Source organism: Cricetulus griseus, assembly GCF_003668045.3.
Source record: "Cricetulus griseus strain 17A/GY chromosome 1 unlocalized genomic scaffold, alternate assembly CriGri-PICRH-1.0 chr1_0, whole genome shotgun sequence".
Classification (NCBI taxonomy): domain Eukaryota; kingdom Metazoa; phylum Chordata; class Mammalia; order Rodentia; family Cricetidae; genus Cricetulus; species Cricetulus griseus.
Window position 1 is genome coordinate 157508029 of NW_023276806.1, and position 26060 is coordinate 157534088.

Sequence of the window (26060 nt, forward strand, 5' to 3'; positions counted from 1 at the left end):
TTTTCTCAGCACCTTCTCAGGTTTCAGGAAATCTTCTTGATCTGTGGCTTAGTCGCAGTCACCTTCCCTTCTTGCCCACCAGCCTGCCGACACCTATCCAGACTACTGAAAGCCTTCTGTGGGGGCCCTTTTCAACTCCATCTCCCTTGAATCTCTTAGCTGCTCTAAAATCAGTAATGGCTTCTGAGAGATCATACCACTGGCTGTGTGGCACAAAATCGTTTGGCACAAACGCTTCCTCATGTCCCAGATATGAGTCCCAGTCAACTGTCGATGAGGGCAAGAACTAGAGTGGTCTTTGTTCCCTGACATCTCAGTTTTAGTGTCAAGTCCCTGCTGTGTTGGGGCAGTAGAAGCGCTGTCATTGTAGTGCCAGTCCCTAGATTCCTCGGGAACTTCTTATCACATCAATGTGGTTGATGAATAATTGTCTTCAGTTCTCTCTGTGCACAGAGAAGCCCACTGAGGTTCTGTTGCTTGAGGACATGGCTCCATCCCTTTGCTGCTAAGATGTCTCTTGAATTGTCCATCTGGCTCGGGCTCTTTCAAGCTGGGTTCTCCATGATTTGGGTTCTTGTTTTGGACACAGTCGTCATTTTACTGCTTCTGGGTCATACTAGATACAGGAATTCCTGAAGCTGTTCATGACTTGGCCTGCCTCTCTCTGCTCTGCTTTACCCACTCCGATTTCTCCCACTGACCCTCCCACCCCATCCCATCGCCCATCCACTCCTCAGGGAGGGTGGGGCCTTTCATGGGGGATCATGAAAGTCTGTCATATCATTTGGGGCAGGGCCCAGGCCCTCCCCTGTGTATCTAGTCTGAGAGAGTATCCCTCCATGGGCGAATGGCTCCTAAAGTCCATTCGTGCATTAGGGACAAATACTGGTTCCACCGCCAGAGGCTCCATAGACTGCCCAGGCTTCCTAACTGACACCCACGTTCAGGGGGCCTGGTTTTGGTCCTATGCTGGTTCCCCAGCTGTCTGACTGGGGTCTGAGCTCCCACTTGCTCAGGTCAGCTGTTTCTGTGGGTTTCCCCAGCATTTACCTATTCCCTTTAAAAAGATCTTGGGGAAAAAAATCCAGGAAGTTGCTAGCAATACATTGTAATGTCTCATAACTTCCTTCAATAACCAATTTTTCCTGCCTTCGGGTCATTATTTGTTTTCAACTCAACTAACACTACTTTCTCTCTTTAATTGGAATTTGTTTACTTGCTTTTTATTTCCCATAAAACGGTACCACATTATGCCACTCATTTCCACTGTTTCCCCCTTTATTTTGTGCCAGGAAAAGTTATTTCCTTTTCAAAAGTTTGCTAACATGTTAAGTAGTCCAATAAATGAATTCATGAACAGCATGAATCATGACTCCAGCAGTTATGCCCAGGCACAAATGGGTTCTGAATCCCAAAACCTCTTATAAGATTTGGAAATATTAATATGATTTTTTTGTGGGAATTAAACAAATAAAAATGGCTTGCTTCTCCTCTTCTGGAGTTTTATTATAATTTTGTTTATGGGAACTGCTTAATCTTATTTGTTTTATTAGATCATTTGTTATTGCTCTATGAGATTCCAATAAACTCTTTAATAAACATCAAAACTCGAGAACTCATCATGCTCTGCTATGTCTTCATGAACACAGCTTCACTGAAGCCTGCTATCAGGATTTTTTTTCCAAAGCCGATTACCTAAACATTACTTTATGATTCCTTTTTCCTTTTTTTAAAAAGTAGGTAATAGACATTATTTGAAGAAACCAATTGTAATGCAATTCAACATAGTACCAGTGATCAAATTACTCCCTCCAAAGATGGCAGTTGGGAATATTTACTGTGGAAATATTTGTCTTTCAAATGATTTCTTAAATCAAATTGCAGTAGAAATAAGCAAGACCTACAAAGACTGTCTCTGCTAGGAATACCTCTTGAGGTAGGAAAAGAGAGGAAAAAATGAGAGTAAGAATCTTTGCTGTTTCTCTGAGATATATTACACCTTAATTGTGTGGGATGCAACATTTTTCTGATCAAAAATTATATTTGCCAAATACATTACCAGTCAAGTTAGGCATAATTTTGCCAACCCTACACATTTATAAATTTAAGATGGGGATCTGCTCTAGGCATTCCAGTTTTTTAGAATAGTTTTCTTTGAATTAAAAAAGTATATGTGGCATAAGAGTAGTGTAAAGGAAAAATGTACACCCATGTTCTCTTTCTCTCCTCTCCATCTCTAAATGGTCACTATGTTCTACCAACATTGCCTTCTGAATATAGTTTCCTACTGCTAGCTCTTGTCTAGCTGACAGTGTAACTTCCCAACTGGTCACCCCGATTCAAGGTTCTGTCTCTCAAAGCCCATATCATATTCTAGAATGATTACTTCATAGTATCTTTTGATGATAGGTCTGAGATTAAGAGGATGTGCTACCATGCCTTCAAGAAAGTGTCCTGGTTGAGTGTTTTGGCCCTACCTCCAACCAGATTTTATGTTCTGTCAGCGTCTTCACATCTACTCCAAGATGTTTCTCAGTCCCATTTCTTTGTCTTGATAGCACACAGTGTACCTTGGATGCTTGGAAACTCCCAAGAAAGTTAGCTTCTGTGGCTCTGTTCCCAAGCAGCACGGTGTCATAGTAGACAAGTGTTGAGGTTATCTGGGAGTGGTCCATATATGGCTTTGTTTTTCACCTTAGGCAGATATCCTAGTTTTCCATTGCTTAAAAAGAAAGCAATATTAAACTTGTATCTGGCACATAGAAAAAAAAACTTGGGAAGTGTTGGTGTCATTTCTTTTTAAAAATACTGTCAAATCTCATCAATGCTAGCATGTAAGAGAGCAGGTAACTCTGTTTACAAGTGCACCAAACCAGTTACAGCTGGTTAACTTTTCAGTGCTACTCTGCAAGCCTGTATTAACAGCAGAACACAGAAACACAAATATCCAAGCTCATTCCATAGGGGATGAAATATTAAATTTTTATTGTTTATGAGTAACATTTTGATGGAATTTTCTACCAGATTTCCTTTAGAAATGACTCATTGGGAAACAGAACACTGGGCACAGACCTTTTGAGTGACAGGTTCAAAGTGTGGGAGACCCTGCAGGAGGGGACAGAATATCCAGAGTGTAGGGGACCCTGCAGGAGGGGACAGAAAGTCCAGGGTGTGGGGGACTCTGCAGGAAGAGACAGAAAGTCCAGAGCATGGGACCCCTGCAGGAGGGGACAGAAAGTCCAGGGAGTGGGGGACTCTGCAGGAAGAGACAGAAAGTCCAGAGCATGGGACCCCTGCAGGAGGGGACAGAAAGTCCAGGGTGTGGGGAACTCTGCAGGAGGGGACAGGATGAACGAGAAGTGTGTGTAGCAGAGCTCAGATATCTGACCTACTTTACAGGTTTGCAGGGAATCAGGGTTTCCAGTGAGATTCAGGTAGGCAGACTTTGTATCAGTGGCTCAAAACTGGAAAATGAGTGAAGTCTAGAATGATGAAGGAACTGCTATGGCCAGGGCTTGGTCTCTGTCTTCAGTCTACAGCTAGACCTTAGGAGGAGGAGAAGCAGATGGTGGAAGCCAGAGTTGGGGTAGATTATCAAAAGCAAAACAATTCAGCATGTATGGGGTAGAGACACAGCAAGATACTGAGTGTGACATTTGGACAAACTAACCTGAGTAGAACAGAACACATATGAAATACCAGGTGGGAAAAGGAAATAAGGCTGAGGGCTGGAATATGGGAGAGGGAAAAGAGAAAGATATGAAAGGTACCTTTAACCCTGCATGCATATGTGTACACTCATGAAACACACACACACACACACACACACACACACACACACACACACGCACGCACGCACGCACGCACGCGCACGCACGCACGCACGCACGCACGCACGCACGCACGTGCATGCACAGTCACACACACACCATGGGTTTACTTTTTCTCTTCATGTCTTCATGAGATAAAATTTCAGTTTTAGTTTGGTTCACTGCACAGGTAACAAAAACATTATAAAATATACATGTTCCCACCTAGGAAGACCCATTTCTTATTTTAATTGTTCATTGTTTGATCTGTAGCTGCTCTTAGGGTTGTGGGGCAGAATTATAGATGGACTGAAGAGTCAGGCAGTGCCTGTGGGAAGGCAAGCAGGTGCAAGATAAATCAAACTAGGAAAGAGGGCACATAAACAGTTAGATCTGGAACACAAAAGCGCCTATTAAATAGCAGTGGGGAAAACCATTTGTCAAAATTTCTAATATCGACTGTTGATCTTTCTGTGGAGAGTCACTTTGTGTCCATTCTTACTGACTTATTGAATTGATATCATCAAGGAGTTTCAGGTCTGCTTCATCTAAATCAACATTAACAAACTTCAAGCAGAATTCTGAATCTCAATTACAAGGGAGTTGGTTTCAAGACAGACAGAGTTAATTTGTCAAGTTTGGCTTCTTACAGGGCGATGCTCTGACTCAAAGTGAATTTGGCTCAGTCTATTGGACATTGAACCAGGGTTCTAATTAAAGGAGTCTGTCTTCTGGGTGGTTTTGTTTGGCAAGTCACATTTTTATATAGGTGCTTGTGGAAATGTCATTATTTTTCATGCTCCAAGGTGTTATACCTCAAAGAAAAAAATCACGAGAATCAGGCCCTCGTCCTGTCTTTTTCTTTAAAAATGTTCCCTTTCTTTGCACAGAGCTGCCACCTCCATGGCTGAGTGACTGAGGTGCTTCCCCATTTCCATTTCCTTGGTGGTAGGTCAGGTCTCAGAACAAAGAGTAAGACAAGAGATGCTCTCACAGAAATAAAACAAGAGGGACAAAACATGAAGGAGGCCTTGGAAAGGATATAAAAGGGTGACACACAAAAGATCAGAGAGCTGAAAGGATTATGGAATTAAGAAAGATGTGATAATGTGATCACACAAAAAGAACATTTTTAGATGAAAAGACATGGGAGAGTGGATTGAAAGGGATAAAAATAAAAACAAAGCCATGAGCTTTTCTTGCGTGTGACAGTTCTTCACCAAAGAAAATGACTTTCAGGCAAATCTATTGCATTTTACTACAGTTACAAAGCACAGGAGACTTTAAAATAAACAAGAGAGAAGGCAAAATAAATTTCCTGTTTTTCTACATAAAGTGGTGTATCTCAAACTAGCCCCAAACTCAACTCAGTGGATTCTGGGTCATTAATGAATGACTACTGAGCATAGAAAGACGTGGGCCTGTTTTTGATTCCATAGAGTGATGGAAACAGCTGACTGTGAACATGGTTTTCTAACAGCTGTGTAGGCCATGGAATGTGAGGAAACCTCTGCACCTGTTGAATACATTTCACATAATCTGTAACGTATTCATTATTAATTTTTCTCTACTTACCTCAAAGAAGACACACTGTGTGTATGATAAAATGTGACTCTATCTATTTGTCTGTCTATCTATCTATCTATCTATCTATCTATCTATCTATCTATCTATCTATCTATCTATCTATGGTCTACTGATACTTCCCATTTCAGCACATGGGGCAGAAGAATTAATAGTCAGGAAAATCTAATGGTATTTGATTCCAAGATGATAATATGAAATTCACAATATTCAAATGTACTAGATCCTCTTACAAATTAGGGAAATATATATGTTTCAAAATTTAACATATACAAAAGGCTAGTTGGTATAGTTCTCCTCATCTAGTTTTCTCTTTTTGAGTCTAACAGCCAATACATTTTTTTCTTTCTGTTAGTGGTTAGGGCCATTCTTCTGCTGCTGGGGACTCTGCAGTCTTGGTCCTTAGGGAAATCTCATTTCACAGGGGAAACTGTTGCTAAAAGTTTTCTGTGTATCTTTCCAGGGATTGCAAACTCACATCTTCACATAAGTAACACAGATCTTTAAAACGATGTTATACGCTGAATGTGTTTGATCCACTAAAAGTTGTATACCACAATCTGAACCCTCAGTGTCATAGTAACAGGAGGTGGGCCTTTGGAAGGTGTTTAGGTCGTGGGGATGGAGACCTCAGGAGTGGGATTAGTACCTTTATGAAAAGAGACACTAAGAACTTGTTCTCCTTCTGCTCTGGGCCACATGAGAATATGTAGAGAAGAAGATGGTAATCTATGGCTCAGGAGGAGAGTGCTTATCAGATTCTCACCCGTGTCTCCATCTTGGACCGCCTCTTGTGAGAAACATTTGCTGTTTAAGCCCACTAAGATTATGGTATTGTTGCAGAAGAGAAAATGAAGACAACATTTTTATACACAATGTGTTTAGTGGTTGGCATGTTAATGGAGACTTAGGATCTGGTGGAGTTTTCTCTGTTCTGCACAGTGCTATTCCAGATGCTTCTGTAGTAGTTGCTCAGACAAGAGCCTGACTGGTGTCTATACATGCCATGTCTAACCATCTAGACATTAAAATCAGCTCACAGACAGTTCACCAAAGTAGGTCCTACCCCTTCCCCTATTCATTTTTGGCAAATATAGTTCTATAACACGAAGAGAAAAATGAACATGAAGTTATGCTTTTCATATCTCTTAAAGTTTGTAAGTATCAAAGATTGGCTTTAGACAGGCATGGTGGTACACGCTTTTAATCTCAGTGCTCAGGGGGCAGAGACAGACAGACCTCTGTGAGTCTGAGGCAGGCCAGGAATCGAGAATAAGATCCTGTTTCAGCATCCCCCCAAAATTGAATTTACTTATTACTGCACATGGGCATTCTGGTCAAAAACAATACCAAAATAGTATTTGGATCACTAACAAAGTAAAGCACACAATTAACAATTCTTCTCTATATATTTTACAAATAGATTTATTATTCTTATTTTTAGAGAATTACTAATTATGCTATTATATTCAAGAATTTTACATAATGTAGAGTAATGATTTTAGAATTAAAATGCAACTATATCTAAAGGATCCAAAATTTGTATGCATTTTCATTAAAACATAATATACATAGAATAATGGTTAATTAAAATTGATCCATATACTTAAAATATTACTTTTCTTTTATACCCATCTAAGTACAAAAACAAAAGAACAATTTTGAGTAATTTTTAACACCAAAAGTTGGGATTGGAGAGATATTTCAGTTGGTAAAGAGCCTTATAAGCATGAAGACCCAAGTTTGATCCCAGACACACACAAAGCCAGGCATGATGGCATACCCTTATTATCCAAGTACTGAAGACAATACAGAGAGGTGAATTCTCTATTCTCACTGTTGACAGCATAGCCTACTTGGCCCGTGAGAGACCCTGTCTTAAAAAATAAGGTGGGTTATGCCTTAGAAAAAAACACTTGGTGTCCTTTGGTGCCTCCACACATGTGTAACTTTTTATATAGCTGGTTCTTCAAGCAAAACAGCCACTATTTTCATCAGATTGGCAGTGCCTGCTTATAAGATTCCACCAAATGCAGGCCCATAGACTGGTAACATTCTCTTAGAGAAAGAGGGAGGAATGGAGAAAGTGTTCTCATCTGACATTACAGATGATGTTCTGAGCCACTTAAATGCAATTCTGCCCAATTGCATGTGGTCTTGGTTCTCTGGAGGTGCTAGACTAAATAGGCTGAGGAATATTAACTGGCAAGGGCTCCATCTAAGAGGCTATGGGGGAGCCATCATCTATGCTAGGGTGAAGACTTTGCAGTGTGGCTGCTTTGGAGTCACCCATGTAACCCCTCACCCATGATGTGTAAGGAGCTCATACCTAGGCTTGTCATTGATACTTATGAGGAAGGAGTAGACATTTATATCTCCCCAGGGAAGGAAGTTTTACAACATACCTGCATACCACATGAACACACCATACACACACACACACACACACACACACACACACACACACACACAAGCTTAAATTAGCTTAATTTCTTACATTTTCCTTGAAATGCAATACAATCTCACTTAATATTTAATTTCTTTTGGCTTTGGAGACAGGGCTTCTCTGTGGCTTTGGAGGCTGTCCTGGAACTAGCTCTTATAGACCAGGCTGGCCTCAAACTCACAGAGATCCTCCTGCCTCTGCCTCCTGAGTGTTGAGATTAAAGGCGTGCACCACCACCGCCCAGCTATTTAATTAAACATTAGATAATGTATTTAATGTTACTAAATCTCTTAATTTAAACAAAATATAACAGTATGAAAGCAAAGATGTTTGGGTCTGATTTTCAACTACCCAATAGTTAAACTGTTTCCAGTAAAATTGGGAATAACATGAAGTAATTTTGTTTATGAGTAGCATATCTAGACTGTTACTCAGCAAGTGCTGTAGATAACCATCATGATTTGAACACTAAAATTCTCCCCAAAGCCCAAGAAATGTATGAATAGCTTTATAGTAAAGTGAGAACTCAAATATCTGTCTATGGACCCCTCAGTCAGGGAGTTGATTGTCTTTGCCCTCAAATGAGCACTTCACAGCCCCCACCTTGCGCACTCTTTGAAGCAGGGGTCATTTCTGACCTCCAGTAGCACACCCAAAACTTCTAAAATATTTGGACAGAACTGTCTTTCATTTTGATGGTATGGGGTAACAAATGTGGAGAAGTTTCCTCCTGGGACTTGAGTGATATAACTTCTGTGAGTTGATGGTCATAGTACTGGGTTGTATGTCAGATCTTGTATGATAAAGGTCCACTTTTGCTCTTCAATAAATCCACTTGGTATGTGGCAAATAGGGCCCTCTCACTCAAAAAGGCCCTTTTTTGCACACATCAAAATGATCATATTTAGTGAATAACTGAACATGTACATTTTATCTACAGGATCAGTGAGAAGTCCAACAGATATTTAAATTTTTCATAGATATTACCAAATTGTTTTTTTTTGGAGTGACATATGTGTGTGGGGGGGGGGGTCTATTTTTTGTTAGAATTATTTAATGTGAGTATGAGTGTTTTTACTATACTTATATAAGTGTACTATGTGCATTCCATACCTGGCACTTTTGTAAGAGGTCTGTAGATACCTTGAGTCTGGAGTTATGGATGGTTGTGAGCCACCATGTGTGTTCTGGAAACCAAACCTGGGTCTTCTGCAAGAGTATTAACCGTTCTTACCCACTGAGCCATCTTTATAGCCCCTATATTTGTCTTCACAAATAAATTATTTTCTTATATTCTTACTTTAATTTTTTACAGTTTTTAATTGGTGTGTGTGTGTGTGTGTGTGTGTGTGTGTGTACTTGTGTGTGCACATGTGTGTGTGTGTTCATGCATGTGTGTGGATGTCAGAGAACAATTTTTTTTTCAAGGCAGGGTTTGTCTGTGTAGCTTTGGACAGAGGACAATTTTTAGGAGTTGGTTTTTTCCTTCCTTTGTGGGTTCTGGGACTCAAACTCAGCTTGTTAGGCTTGGTGGCAAGCACCTGTACTTACTGAGCCACCTCTCCACCCTCTGCCATTATGTCTTGTAATTGTTCTGTGACTGTATGAAGGCTACTGATCTCATATAATATTTTTTAGCATTTCCTTGCTGAATTCTCTTAGCATTTATAACAATTTCTCAATTATTGATTTCTTAGGTTACTTGCAAACCATGATAATTTTATAATTTTTAGTCTATATTTACCTAATTGCACTGATTAGCTAGGTGATGTGGATGATATAAAATATTATGGCACAAATAAACTTGTTCCTGAATATAATGGAATTCTCCTAGTATTTTTTCATTCATTATGATATTAACTTTATATTGATATATGTTTATGAGTTTATCAGACTAATCAGATATCTATTAATATTTTATCATTCTTTTGAAATTAGGACTGAAGATTAAACTTTGTGCAATGAGCTCTCTGAGTCTGTGGAGACAGTGGTGCTTCTCTTTGCATCTCTTGAGTAAAGTGAATTTTTTCAGTAGGTTCCATAATCCTTAACCCTGGCATTCCCTGCGACTCCAGGGTAAAGCCCACTTGGCTATGGAGTTTTCTTTTCTGAATTCCATTTCTTGGTGTTTTACATAAAGTTTGCATCAGCTATTATATGGATTGTCTTTGTTTAGATTTCTAAAGGCACAAATGTTCTGCCAATGTTTCCAGTCTTTCCTTTCTCTGTTCTAGGAAATCTGTCCTCTCTCTTGTCCAGTGTTCTCAGCTTGGGTAGAATGAGTTGTTTGACTAGATGGTTTGGTATTGGTGATGTCATATGTGTTAAATTTGTGGCTTGCCTAGAATGAATCAATATTTTGACACAGAAGTTTTAGCCTCCTAAAAACCCAATGTCACTGTAATCTTGCTGATCCCATCTCAATAAGCTAAGGCAAGTCATACACATGCCAGCCCTGAGCAAGTCTCAGCTCAAGTGTCAAACCTACTCAGTCCCACTAACATCAAGTAATCTGTTCTTTGAGGTTAACTGTGCTCTTCCTTACAGTTTTCTTTTGGTAACACCATCATGACTTATTCAGTAGATTCATTAGATGAGATGTCTCCATGATGTTGCATCATCTGGTCCTTGACAATGAGACTAAATGCCCCCATGATGTTACATCATCTAGTCCTTGTTAAAACCCTACAATTTGAACAACTTATAGATGAACTATTAATCTACCTGAGGCTGGGATGATAGCTCACTGCTAGAGTACTTGCCTAGCAATATCTTATAGGTTTGCTCTCCAGAATTGCAAAACCAAACCAAACCAAACCAACCAAACAAACAAAAAAACCAAACCAAAAACCACACCACACCAAACCACCAACAAACCTCTTTCCCCACAGATTATCTGAAAGTCTGCCAAGAATGCCACTTTATTTTTGGTATAAAAGTAGGCTAGAAACTAGGAATGCAGTCCATTGCTACCTGATTCAAAAGCAAACACACTCTAAAATTAAAAAAATAGTGTGCATGCATTTGCACACACGTGTGTGTGTGTGTGTGTGTGTGTGTGTGTGTGTGTGTGTATGTGTGTGTGTGGTGTGTATGCATGTATGGTGTATGTGTGTGTGTATGGTATGTGTGTGTGTGTGGCATGTGTATATATGTGTGTTTGTGGTGTGTGTGTATTGTATGTGTGTGGCATGTGGTGTGTGTGTGTGTGTGTGTGTGTGTGTGTGTGTGTGTGTGTCAGAGGATGACTCTGTGGTCTGCTTTTCTCCTACTACCTTCTTGTCTGTCCTGGGAGTCAAACTCAGTTTGGCAAGATAGCGAGTGTTCTACGCACTGAGCCATCACACCTACTTCTACACTGAGCACTTCTTTTTTCTTCAGACAATGGGAATAAAACAATAGATTATCTTTACTGTTGATTTGAATATGTCTCCCAGTCCTTCTTGAGACTCTAAGCTCCTCCAGGGTCTGACCTGTATTTGCTTTTTTTTTTTTCTTGAAATGATATCTTCAACACATCAGAGGAATGGAAAGAAAGTTGATCAAGTTGGGAGAAGTGAACGATGCCATCATTTCAAATTCTGGCTCAATAAAACTTCAGAATGAATTATGGAGTTTTGGTCATGCATTTAATCTCTGTTTATAGTCCATTAATCCACACATTTATAAGTTCTTAGCCAATGGCTTTCTGGGGCTCAGGGATATGAGATTTGCTTTTTGTGGCCATTTGGCTATGGAGGGCAGTGGAGAGTTCTTCCTCAGGGCTAGGTCAGCAGGCAGCATTTATGGTGTTAATTGTCTGTGCTCGTCTCAGTGCTGGAAAACCGTGGTATATTGGTTATTTACCACCTTCAGGGACCTGATTGTGTTCTAGGAGGCCAGAGTTTCATCATGGTTCCATCTATTGTGATCACCCCCCCACACACACACACATACTCTTTAATCCTTGCAGACTGTGTCTCTCCCTGATCACATCTCACCACCTACTTGGCAGCACAGTGATTTATGTGTGTTTCTTGTTCCCGTTATTACACAGCAAGCACCTCAAGGTTGGGGGCCCCTGAATTCTGTTACTTCCCACTGTGCACACATGGTACCTGACACATAGTAGGGACTCAATACATCTTTAAAAAGTGATTAAACTAGGTTCTAAATTCAGCAAATATCATTTCCCCTATTTTACCAGTACCATTTCAGCATTTTTTGTCTCCAGCTGCCCACTATTCATGTGGGTGGTATGAGCTGAAACTGCTGAAGAGAGATGTAATTTCCCTTGTTAATATAATTACTGCCATATATTATCACAGCACTGAAGTCATAACACCCTCATTTTCGGTGGCCTATACACATCACCAAAATTATCTCGGGAGCAGAAATTCATCATGTTTGTTTTCTGTCTCAGAGTGTAATGCTGCCAAGTTTGGTGCTCAGCCCCTTTGAGTGACAAGTGTATGAATGAGGAAATTTCACATCCCAAGAAAAAGAGGCAGGGCTCTTACTTGCATCCAGATAACTTATTAACTCCTTGGATTCCCAACTCAGGGTTGGGGATGAGTAGTGAGGTAATTTTTCTCTGTGTGTATTTCATACTTTTGGAACATTTGAATGAAGAACTAAAAACATCTGGAGAGGGAGCAGGGGTAGGAATATCTGAATCCTATTGCCCACAAAGGTAGCAGGTCCATCTGGGCCAGGCTAATGGCCCTGCCAGCTGAACTTGGGGGCAAAGGCAGGATATGCAATTGTTAGTGGGTAATCAGTAGTCATAAACACAATCTAATTGGTGTGTGTGTTTTCCTAAGAGTCCATTCCCCTCTTGCTAAGAGACTTGCTTCAGCTCAGAGTTTAAAGGGGACTCTACTTGAAGTGATGCAAGTCATGGGTTCTAATGCTCTGATTAAATACCACAACCAAAAGCAAGTTGGGGAAGAAAGGGCTTATTTAGTTTAGACTTCCACACTATTCATCATCCAAGGAAGTCAGGATGGGAACTCAAACAGGGCAGGAACTGGGAGGCAGGAGCTGATGCAGAAGCCATGAAAGATGCCGCTTACTGGCTTGTTCTTTGTGGCTCGCTCAGCCTGCTTTCTTATAGAACCCAGGATACTAACCCAAAGGTGACACCACCCATTGTAGACTGGACCCTCGCCCATCAATCACTGACCAAGAAAATGCCCTACAGGCTTGCCTGACCTGATCTTATGCAGGCATTTTCTTGATTGAGGTTTCCTCCTATCAGATGACTCTAGCTTGTATCAAGTCGGTACAAAACTATCCAGAACAAGCAAAATCAAGCTGGTCTGTGTATACTCTTTGGGTGGCTAGAAGTAGGGCATCAGCTCTGCTTGCCGGGGTTTATGCTGGAGGGCGAGGAAGAAGCATGACATGGAGGACTGTCACCATCTGGAACTGAATGTCTTCAGATGACACCAGAGACAATGATGTATCCCAGTAGGCTACAGATCTGACATCATACAAGCTAGGCTTTGGCCACTAAGGGGTCAAGTGCAGAAGCCAGAGGTCAGAGCCAGGCTGGGCTTTTAGGAATATGTCAAAAAGACAGGTTCTAAAAGAAAGGAGGGACTTCTATTGAGTATCCCAAAAAGCAGAATCTAAACTTGGAAGTACATGACTTGGGTCCTAGAATTTACAACAGCTCTATTTAAACACCCATTCTTTAGCTGCAATACTTCTCAGAAGTCCTTGGCCTTGGCTCTTTCTAGAAGTTCCTCATTTGCAGCAACTTTCAACCTTGCTGTATATTAGAGTCACTTGAGAAGTTTAGAATCCCTGTCACCCCATGTCAATTTGTCTCCAGTAGATCCGAATACTGTTTCCAAGAGGGTGTTGTCCTGGGCAGGAAGTAGAGACTTTAGTGACCCCCTAGAGGCCAGTAGGAGCATTACCGCAACAGAAGTCGCACATACAAGGGAATTCATAGCTGACCGCTATTATGTATGGAATGCTTATCTGTGCCAAACTCTTTACGAACTCAACTCTGTGAAGAAGATTTTATTAACTACTTCAGAAATAAGAATGCTAAGTACAGGGCTGAACCAGACTTTGAACCCAGATCTCTGATTCTTGGGTCAACCTAATAGGGATATTGGAAATAATTTCTCTGTTGTTATTGTAGTATTAACTTCAGAGTTAGACTGAAATTAAAATTCTGGTTCTGAATTGAAAGGTGGATGACTGGAACAAACTACTTAATTTCGATGGCCTTCAGTTTTCTCACAATACAACAAGTATAGAGTGATTGTGAGGTTTAATGGAGATCATTCTTGTAGGATACTGGTGGGCTCAACCTAATAACTGGGAAGTGTTGCCCACTGTTATTAAAACAGGCCCAGAAATCAGGGGCAGGATAGGAAATGCAGGTGTTATGCTTAGCAACCCAGCTAGGAAAGGCTGACAAGGTATTCAAGAGTCAAGTGGGGGGCATGGGCATACTGCCTTCTATGAAGTTTCTGAATTGCTTTATGAGACATGGAAAAGATGGCATAGCAGAAGATGTATGAATCAGTGACGCTCTGATGTCCCCTTCTCCTGTCTCAAAAGTGCACCCCCCCCACACACTGTTCCTTCTTTTCCTGTTTAGTGTGTGCTTTCAAGTTGGGATCTAACACTTGGGTCCAGTTTCAGGTGATAATGGCTTAAGAAGGTTCTTCTCATAGGAGTGTTTGACCTTTGCTAAGACATTCAATTAACCCTCAGGACCTGAAGGAATTAATCTGCCATGGTGTAATTAAAGGCCCCACAAAGTGTCCTGGGGGTATGGTGTTGAGTGGGACCTGTTCCTTTAGTCAGCCAAGATAGATTGCTTCCTTGCCTTCTCAGAGAACTGTCATTAGGGTGTCCAGAAGGCAGGGACCACCTCCAGTTTACTTTAGTATCCTCTAAAGTCTATGATTGTCCCCAGGGTCATAATAAATTCTCAAAATTCTTTTGTTAAAGGAAATTTAAAGAACACATTTAATTGACACCTTAAAATTCTTCTATGTAGTTATTCATGAATATCTAATAACCCTGAGCACAAAGGTTTTTAAAATGTGAAAATTATCACCGAAATGCCATATAATATTTGGTAACCTTTAAATACTTTTTGCTATCAAAATTATTTATTCATTTAGTGAATGAATATTACATACTCTAGGCAAGTGCTGGGGGAAATGTGAAGCGTTGAGGACATTCCAGAATCCCTTGGATTGTTTCCTTCATAATCTTCTTGAAGTCAGTTTACCTCTGTTTTAGAAATGGTTTTAACCAAGAGATTTCTTGGCCTTTTGGATGTAGCTGTCCAGGAGCTCCCAGGCTTTAGCTCTGGACTCCTTTCCCCTTACAGTCCATGTGCTCTTTGTATGGGTGTTTAAATTTTGGTACTAAATGTGATAGTCAGGAAAGAAAAGAACCCACCACTGTTAGGTAACAGCAAATTCTTATGGAGATTTCAGTAAATGGTTATGAAACATCTCTCTTACTTTTATGATTTAGGAACTAACGACTCTTGATTACTTGAAGCTCTGATGCTAATATTAACTTGTCATTAGGTACTGAGTTGACTTTCCAGGAATAGTGTATGTAGAATGTCCATGACAGTTATGTCAGTGTACACTGAGTCTAACACCATACTTGAAGTGAAGGCAAAGAGTATCTTCTATGGTAGCAGGCTGGAGAATAGTAATTTTGCATTTCTGACTGTTCACATGTAGAGCTTCCAATTTGGGGTTTAACTCATTTCTGCTTATCACTTCCCTCCCTTTTTTTATCTTAGATAATTTTGACAGTTTGAGAAGGCAGAGACTCTGGAGACTGGCTGTGAGGACCTTAGAATATGAAAAGGGAGCGGGAAGATGGCATAATGACAGAGTCAGAGTAGCTGGCCACAGTATGAGGGTAGAAAAGAGACAGAAAGGCAGAAGAGAGGAGAGGGCATGATGTCATGCATGAAAGTAGATGCCACTTTTCCTGGGCTCCCGCTGAGCCTTGTGGGAAACTGTGTTATGTCCTTTCCATAGCATCGATGCTCACTCACTCGAGATTTATTTATGGTGGTTGAGCTTAAGCAGCTCTGCCCATACACTCCAGAGAAAAAGATCAGATAAGAGGCATGCTGTTGAGAAGAATGTATAAAATATCAGCAAGATTTTTGGCTCATGTCCTGAGTCTTTCTTTGAGTTACTTCGTTGAATGAGGCTAGTAGAGGTAGCCTTGCCATTTTAAGCATCTGTGGATAGGATGAGAGAGGCACAGAACTTAGACACATTTAGACATAACTCTGCACACACTAGCTCTTTTTTTATAGTTTAAGCCAAATGGCTTCACCTCACTTATTCTTTAAATCATAACTTATAAAACAGAGATAATGACAATAACAGTTTGTAGGATTGTTGATACGGAGTAGCAACGACCTACTTAAAATACTTGTGGTGATTAATTTTATGTGTCAACTTGTCTGAATTAAGGGTTCTTGGGTATTTGGTCACTCATTTCTGCCTAATTTTTGTGAGGGTATTTCCAGATGAGACAGGCATTAGAATCAGTAGATTGAGTAAGGCAGATTGCTCTTCTAACATGGGTTGCAGCATGTTGTAGGTCTTGGTGGAACAAACAGGTAGAGGCTTCAGTCTTATGTGCTTGAATGGGAAAGTCAGGGCATCAGTCTACTGCTCTTGGATGGGAAGTTTCACCATTGATGTTTCTGGTTCTCAGACCTTTGCACTCAAACTGGAATTGATGTGATTAGGTTTCTTCATTCTGAAACCTTCACACATAGACTGAAAGACACTACTGTTTTTCCTGGATCTCCAGTGAACAGAGGGCATGTTGCAAAACTTCCCAACCTCCATAATTATGCCATCTAACTCATTGTAATAAGTATCTTCCTAGGTTTATATAATATGTCTGGTTGATTCTGTTATTCTGGAGAACCCTGACTGATATACTTGTTAATCTATATAAATGCTAAGAGACCATTACAAGTAGCCATTGTTTGAAGTAAGAGCTACAGAACAAAGGCATAAATAACTTAGTTTTACTTTGCTCTAATTTGAGTACTTTTGAGTTGATAAAATTTATGATCCTTGATATCTACATATTCTTGTGGAGGTGCCATTTTAAAATTTATGATTCCCAATATCAATATATTCTCATGAAGGTGCCATTTTTGAGAGAAGAATCCCATTAGACAAGGATTTATTGAGCACCTATAATTTTATAAGCACAGTGCATACACAAGACTGTTTATTTTTTAATCACCACAGATAAGCAAACAAAAATATCTAAAATGAACTCAACAATAGACAAATAACTAACCAAAGGTAAGACATATAATAAGATGGTTCATATGGTAAAATGGCTGACAGTGTTTAAAAGTTGACATAATTAATTTTAACTATGTTCATGAAATTAGAGTGGCATAGAGAATAAAATTGTATGAATCGAAGAGGAGTGGGATATTTGTGCTAGAAATGGCTGTTTCAGCCAAGGCTTGGATGAGTGAGTAGAGCTGGTTTACATGGGGAAGGGGCCAGCAGACTGGGGTGGTGAGATTGGTCTGGAAGGAGAAGTGGTTAAGTTAACTTGTTGAGACAAGTTCAGACAAAGTATGAGGAGACTGTAAAGGTGAATGAGTGCAAAACCAAACATTATCCCTAAAGGACAGGGTAGCTGAAGAGCATTAAAGGGATATTTTATAGTGTTCAAGTTCATGGTATTAGTTGATTTTTAGTTTTGGCAGAGGACAGAAGGAGAAGTCCAGTCTGAGAAAGTAGGAATTGCCTTTTGACACTGAACTTGGGCATTTCATTGTTCTCTCATCCCTGAAACATAAGGGGCTACAGCTTTCCAGGTCTACTGCCCTCCCTGACATACCCTGGGCAGATTTAGCAGCACCTGTTTTGTTGGAACTTCAGTGGCACGAATGAGGAAGGCAGGGGAAGCAGCTGTATTGTGTTACTAGGGATGCATAAATACCACAGTCATTAGCTAGTCCAGGACCCATGAACTGGGCTATTATGAAAGCATTAGAGGAAGGTTGTTACCCAGTGAGTGAGCCCAGAGCTCATTCTGGGGACAGCAGTTCTGGGGTCGAAGGCAGCTCATTGAACTGTGGACATGCCTTGCCCAGGGAGTCAGCCATCCTGTGTCTTATCCTTTGGCCAGCAGTGATTTGGAACTGGGTTAGGATGAGCCATTCTTTATGGCAGACAGTCAGCAGTCATCTCCTTTCCCCTTTTAAAAATGCCTGTAGAATAGGAGCACTGTTATGGAAATTAGTTAGCAGCTGCTGTACATGAATGTTTAGAAAATTAATATTACTCACATTATACAGTACGGAAGCAGAATTTTAATGAAGCCTAGAAACTACAGGCACATTGACCCTTTCCCCTTATCAGAGAAATCTCAGAATGCCTAACTTTCCTTGAGAAAACTTCTCATTTCTACTTGGCTTCTATTGGGCCATTAGTGACAAAAATAGCACATTCACAACCCAAAGGAGCAAATATTTCAGAACATATTGTACTAAAATATGACACTGTCAGCTAAACCATTATCTACACTTATTTCTCATTATTAATTCTTAACAATTAGCTATTCTTTGTTGCACGGTAATGGGCTTTACTATATTATAAAAAATACTTTAAAGTCGTAAATGCCACACTTCGTTTGTGCTGATTCTGTCAGAGATGATTGTTATTTGTCCTCACCATTGGGAATGTTCCTGGAACCTGGGGTCACATATCAAAGTCAGCACAATGGCCTCAGACGACTCTGGGAAGCAATGGAAATTTATATGATGGCACCAGAGATGTCATCTTAGATGCATGAGGGAGAAAGGCACAAAAGGAAACCCCAGGGAAAGGACACAGAGGGAATTTGACTGAAGAAGGCAGGGTACACTTAGGGTAGAGGAAAAAAGAATGGTGCTGTTAGGAAGTCCTCAGATGCCATGAAGGAAAGGTGCAGGCAGGATTTGTCCAGGAGGAGCTCTGGGAGATGCTCAAAGGCAAGAGGACATGCCAATTAAGGCAGTTTAAGGAGGGGGAAGAGAAGAGGCATGCTTTTCAGATAAGATATCCATCTTTTATGTATTTTATAACCTCAACCCTTGCAAAATATGATACTGTCTGGTATTAGAACACACTATGTATATCTTGCCAAAGAAATTCAGGGTGACAGTGGAGAGAAGGTGAAATGGATGGGTGAGAAGAAGGGGAAACAAGAACAAAATGGACAAATAGCTAAAAACTACAAAGGGAGAGTGATGGGGAATGTACTACTTTGTATGTTTATCTTATCGATTATTGAATAAAATGCTGCTTGGCCAATGACTAGGATTCTCATTTGTTAGCTCAGTCTCAATTACCATACATCTATATATTTTATGGGACTCATCTTATGGGACGCCTTATTGGTGTCCCTCCTTGCTGGTGAATCACATTGTGCCACTGGAGCAGGAGCCCAGGGGAAAAGAGAGAGGGTCCTTCCTGTTTCTCTTTCACTTAAATATGAATCTCCTTGCTATGTCACTTCCTGCCTGGATCAGCACTTCTCTACTACATTTCCCAGAATCCTCTTTGACTCCTAGTTCCGTCTAACTTGCTGTCTCATTGGCCAAACAGTATTTTATTCAATAATCGATAAGATAAACATACAAAGTAGTACATTCCCCATCAGGAGAGATTTAGCTAGCTTCTGTAGAGACATTTGCCATGCACCAAAGTGTTATAGTCTCCCCTAGTCATTACCTAAATGTAATACTATCCACCCTATGGTAAAGTATGAGTGTGCTCCCACATCAAGATGTTTGATGACAGGCTAATACAGGTGAGCATAGTCCTTTGTCTTTGCTATGACTGTCACCCATATTGACTAAGTAATCGCTGGGTGTGGGCACTTGATGGGGGATGTCCTTCTGTACATATGTTTCTCTTATTGGTTGAATAAAACACTGATTGGCCAGTAGCCAGGCAGAAAGAATAGGCGGGGCTATGAGACGAGGAGAAGGCTGGGGAGAGTAAGGCAGAGAGAGGCCATGAAGAGATGCCATGTGGCTGAAGGAGTAACATGCTGGATTATGGGTAAGCCAAAGCCTCATGACAACATATAGATCAATAGAAATGAGTTAATAGTTAAGACAGAGCTAGCCAATAAGAAGCCTAAGCCACTGGCCAACAGTTTAATAGTTAGTATATCTCTGTGTGATTATTTGGGGCTAAAGGGCAGCAGAACCTGGCAGGACAGAAACCTCCAGCTACAGACACTGGGTGATTTCAACCCTGATGCTGGTAGGGTACAATGCTGCTTGCTACCCACAGTGTATCAACAGCAATTTTGAAGGAGTGCTTTGGGTATGGCTTCTGTAGCTCACAAGGGCAGACAATCTGACTTCAGTCTAGGAGTTTGAAACTGGCCATAGAGAATGTATGTACACATTCAGAAATGGGCAAATGTTGCAAATAGGGGCTTCTTTCCTTTGCATTGCCATCTGATGACCTGTTGAGTGAACATTTATGTCACTGGATCTTTTCCTTTCAGATGACTCACAAGCCTGGTAGAGGTACACAAATTTCTTCAGAGAAGAGCAGATCTACTGGCCATTTCCTTGACTAAATTCCACATGAATGTGTTGGCTAATGGTGTCAGTAGAGGAGATAATCTAAGCATTGTGGGGACATTGTATATATGCCTGTGATGCTTCAGCTACATATAGAGACCCTATCTATAATAAGATGAAGATGAAGACAACGATGAAAGCAACGACAAAAATGAAGAGGAAAGATATGAATGCTGTCATGATTGGAATCACCACTAGGTCAGTCGTTTACACTACTGCCTTAATTGAGTTAATTCATCTCTGTAAGTCTGTTTCCTCAACTGTCCCATGGGGATCCAACATCTACCTTCCAACACTGTCAGGTTTCACAACAGTATCTCTGTAATGCCTGCATGCCCAAGAAGTCTGCAATTTATTTTGAAGCAAATTAGAAAGATGACTTGATGGATGAATACTGACTGGGATGAATACAAGGTTAGACACTTGAAAGTACAATTATAGCAAGATCACAGAACCCAGGTGGAGAGTTTACATGCACTCATTGCAAATCATTCAGCTGTTCTCTAATTTTCACAATAAAATGCTGAAACAAAAAAGCAATGAAATGGTAGTAATGATAATAACAACATCAGATAAAAATTATAAAAACAGAAATGACTCTATATATACCTTCTATATGTTCCTCTTCCCTCACTTCCCTGTAGCTCCAGTGATCTTGACGCTTCTGTAACACCTCTGGTTGGGTCTCTTCTACACTTAGTCCTTCTGCATAACTGAATGCTCTTAGCTGTTTTGCTGGCAGCTCATCTCAGGTCTTTGTTTACATTTTATTGTCCTGCTCTAGCACTGCTGACCTGCTCTGTATTGACAATTGTAAACCTCAGTCACTGGCATGCTCTGGTCTGTCACTTAGCTGTATTTCCCTCCACTTACCAAAATCTACCACACAGTGTATTTTTTTACATGTTTTGTCATCTCCCCCCTACAAGAATGTAAAATCTACAAAGACAGGGAATTTAATTTGGTCACTGTTGCTTTCCCAATGACAGATTCAATATCCGTTACCTAATAACTGCTCAATAACCATTTGCTGAAGCAGAGACAGAAAATAACTATCTTGGCTGACCTATAGCTACAGCTGGAATGAAGGCAACCCTCCTAGTTGGGTCCCTGAAGAAGCAGATCTTGATAGAAGGCTTCAAAGTGTAGGGGAAGAAAAACATTTATTTTATTTTAATTTTCAGTTTTTATAGGTTCCTCATCTCCAAGACAAACACAGTGGAAAACAAACCCAAGTTGACTGAGTACACCTATGGGATATGGAGGGAATGGGTTCTCAAAAGCTGGCTTTGGAACCTAGTTCATATGGCATCTTTAACAAAGAACAGAGCATTTTTCAGAAGAGACACAAGACAAAAGAAAATTAAATCGTGTCCCTAGGCATGGAAGTTTAAGGGGGGAGCAAAATAACTGATGGATAAAGCTAGTTAGTAGAGCTTTTTAATGTACATTTTTCCAGAACCATCTCTAAGCTGAGGATATAAGGTATCCTCAAGAGAGTGCAGAGAGCTCTCTCATATCTGTTTCAGCTGAATTATCTTCATTTCAATAATCTCCTAAAAGGGGTGCCATATACAGATCTCTCAGAAGATCACTTGAGTAACCCCAGGAAACAGTGGTTAGGGTAGAGAAGGAATCTAGGAATGGAAGGCAGTTACTAAAGGACACCTGGTGAGGTTAGTTCCCAAGATTAGATGCTGGAGCTTCTCCTGGTGCTGATAGGGTCCACTCATAGAGCTATCTGACTGAGGGAGGGGGCTGGGATTTGAATGGGCCAGTTCCCATCATTCCTTTCCTGAGGGCTGCTTGGGTGTGTGTTTGAGACTTCTGACTTGTACTTTTGGGACAAAGATGCTCAAGGAGCATTTGTCAAGAAATCTCTCTGTCAAGAGATGTAGATTATGGTCCTTAGAAGTTCAAATGGGGACAGAGAAAAAGATGGATGGGCTCTGCGAAGAGAAATAAAACTGGAGTTATGGTCACAGGTATGAGAGCGCAGCCGCAGTGGACAAAATAACATTATTTGGTTGCTGAATAGGTTGGGGCCACCACAGGGCCTGCTGCTGGTGCTGTGCTCAGCTCACAGGCTTGGCCCTGCTGTTGTTCATGCTGCTGGGGGCGCCCCCCCCGCCCCCCCCAGGAAAGCAAGGCCCCACAGTGTTGCCTTCAGGCTGCAAACAGGTTGGTTGTGCCTGGAGTACCTGCAGGGTGGCCAGCCTGAGGACAATGTGTACAGCAGCCTGGAGCTCTCAAAGGTCCTGTACCCAGACACACTGCCCAACTGCAGGATCACCCTGACTTTGAGCAACAATAAGATATACAAGATGAAGAATAGCTCACTTTCTGAGTTAAGTCTCCTCGAAAGATCAGAGCTGCTACAGGAAACCATGCTGATGTTTGTGATCCTTGATGCCACCAAAATCCACACTGCTGCTTGAAATTCGTGCTGCCCCCCTAAATCATGTTGATGTCTGTGGTCTGTGCTGCCGTGGGCTGCTTTGGGCAGGGAAGTTACTTCTGCAGTGGTATTGATGACTGCAGACTCATACCTGAGAATGACAGACATTGAAGACTTGTGCTGTTTCCCCGCCCGCTCCCCCCCCCACGCCGCCCGGAAAAAAAACAAAAAAAAAACCCTCACAGAAGAAACAGTCCAGACAGGAAGTTATTGAACAGAGTCCTTAAAGGAATGCTGAAGTGTATCTCCTCACAATTCTCACAGCTGATGGCTTCTGGTGGGGGTGGGGAAAGACTCAGTTATCTTTAAGGGACTGGCCACTGGCAGTTTGACCATGCTCCAATGAGTATATGGATAACACAAATTAGACTTTTTTCTTTTGAGGGCACAAAGGTGGGAGGTAGGACCTGGGAGGAATGGGAAATGAGAGTGGGGTGCATTGTATGAAGTTTCCAAATAATTAATACAAATATTATGCTGGGGAAAATAAATTTGAACTTTGGGAAAAAAAAAAGTTCAAATGGTGTTAAGGAAGTGACATGGCTCAGGATGAATGTGGAACACCCAGAGGATCTGTCATGGAAAGGGAACTTCTGTGAGTTTGTAAACCAGGATTGCTAGTAGAGGGTTTGACCTGAATATCACTTATTCTTGAAAATGGCTTACAAAAACATCTGAGAGATTTTGTTCTTTTCTAAGCTTGTATTGAAGCTTAATCTTATTTCCTAGATCCCAGATACTCTACTAGTTAAATAAGTCAGAGCTTGTTTAGTTCATAGAGGAAAAAGTATTTTTTTACCTATTATGCAAAATTTAAGATAGCATATTCTTTTTAGCAATGACCCAATGAATATTAATCTCACACATAAAATAGGAGCCATTGGAACAAAATGGTATTTGTAGATCTCAAAGTGAATGTGCTGACAGTAAAAAAGAAAAAATCCAGAATACCAGAGAAATCCAAACCAGAATTAAGTATCTCATAAAACCTCCATGTTTCACTGATTGCTGTTTATGACTAAAGCTACTAAGTTGGGCCAAAGGGAGAGATACAGTCCCTTACAGGAAAAACAAACAAACCAAAACACTGCTCCCAGAAGCAAAAGGTTATTTGGAACTTAACAATAAAGTCACCAAGCTTGAAGGAAACCTAGAGACTTATGGCTGCACTGTTGTTCCACCCAGAACCACATTTAATTTTTATGTATATAAAGTCAAACTGCTCGATTTAGTGACCTTCATCTAGGTAGTTGGTACTGTGGGAGCCTGGGAAATGACTTGGGGTGCTTAGTGAATTTGTGGGTTTTGACTGGTGTGGTTCAGTAAGAGGAGCAGCTAAGATTTCATCTTGGGCAGATAGACAGACTGGCTCTTAGCCTCCTGCCCCTCCTCTTAGTTATTCTGCTGCAGGGTAGATGGTGGCCTTGGTGAGTTGTTCTTTGGCTACAGAATGGGGATTGAAATATCTCACCCTCCACTCTTGGCCTCCTCCCTTCTGACTTTTCCTGATGAAAGAATTAAATGGAATAAAATATGAAAAGTGTTGTTTGGTACTTATGATTGGTACCTAATAAATGGCATCAATGTCCAGTCATTCCTTTGTTCAGTGAATGTTTATTGAACACCTACCATGCCTAGGAACTAGTCAATGTTCTTGGGATTCATCACTGATCAAGATAGGTAAAAATTCCTGCCCTGAAGACATCGGTAGTCTAGTGGGAAGGATTCAGGTAGAAAATTAGCATTTGATGTACATTGTAATTCTGATTTCAACTCATAAATGCTGTAGAAGAAGGAAAATGGGATGTGGAATGCCAGGAGGATAATACTGGTGCTTTGACTTATGGCATAAAGTTTTGCTTAATAACAAAGAGGACATGGGATATGGATTCCAGGTCCAGGGAAGGGTCAGAGCAGAGGGTCTACTGTCTCCATCTGATACAGGAATAATAAGAAAGTCAACTGGGCTTTATAGAGGAAGCAAACGTTGGCAGGGCAGGCGGAGGAACATGGAGTTAGAGTGTAACTTTTGTGTTAGAGAAATGGATTGATCTTGTTGGTTCCAGTGTATCACTGTGAGGACTTTGGTTTTCTGTTGAGAGAAATGAGAAGTCACTGCAAGGTGTGGATGCCAAGTGGAAACTTGACCCATATTACTCTTGAAAAGATCACTTCAGCTGCTCTATTGAGAATGGACTCTGGAGAGACAGTAGGCATAAGAGATCTATCTGTGAGAAGGTGACTGGAGTCACTAAGGTAAGAGATTCGGAATGACCTGGCCTGGGACAGGGGATGGTGGAAGTTGTTTCCATGACAAGTGCTGGGAAGTGTTTGGATTCTGGTCCAACCAGATGAGGGAAGCGATGTCACCTACTGGTAAAGTGTGTTGAGATCTCATTGGCATGGGCTTTGGGGAGGAACCAGTCAGTGAACACAATCAAAAGGCTCAAGGAGTTTGATTTTGAAGAGGAGGAAGAGAAGCAGGAAAGAGAAACAGCTCAGCTGACAAAAGTGCTTGCCTTATAAACATGGAGCCCTGAGTTCAGCTCTCAGAACCCCTGGGAAACAGCCAGGCATAGATTGCCATCACTGATTGGGCCTAGTGAGTTATATATAAAATCAAAGTGAAGACATGAAGTTAGGAAGGAGCCATGACATGGGGGTGGATCTAGAGGGCTTTGGGGTAGGGTATGTGTGCGGTAAATATGATTGAAACACATTTTATGCGTGTATGAAATTCTTGAAGAGTAAATACAATATTATATTTTAAAAAATCTGTGTGTGGTGATGCGTGCTTGCAATCCCAGAACTGGGCAGGCAGAGTCAGGTGGTTTTTTGGGGGCTCCCTGGCAAGCCAGCCTAGATGAATCGGTGAGCTTCTGGCCACTGAGAGTTCCTGTCTCAAAAAAAAAAAAAAAAAAAAAAAAAAAAAAAAAAAAAAAAAAAAGTGGTCAGCACTCAAGGAGCAAGGGCTGAGGCTGTTCTCAGGTTTACACGTGTCTTCTACCATGAGTGTGCACCTACTCACACAGAAACAGGCAGACATTGTCTCTCTCTCTCTCTCCCTCTCCCCTTCCTCCCTTGCCCCCACACACTGCAGGGTGAGGGGAGGAGAAAAGGGGCAAACGGACATCAGGTGGCAGG

General features: G+C 41.0%; 1 long non-coding RNA gene across 2 annotated transcripts; it reads left to right on the top strand.

Annotated features, from left to right (window-relative positions):
- Window positions 1-19501: 19501 nt before the first annotated feature.
- On the top strand, window positions 19502-25605 carry LOC107979678. 2 transcript variants are annotated; one of them, XR_004772119.1, is made up of 3 exons: window positions 19502-19668; window positions 20380-20656; window positions 24983-25605. It is a non-coding gene; the product is annotated as an uncharacterized LOC107979678 (long non-coding RNA). The 2 variants fall into 2 exon arrangements; XR_003480546.2 differs by lacking the exon at window positions 19502-19668 and adding an exon at window positions 19873-19922.
- The last annotated feature ends 455 nt before the right edge of the window (window positions 25606-26060 follow it).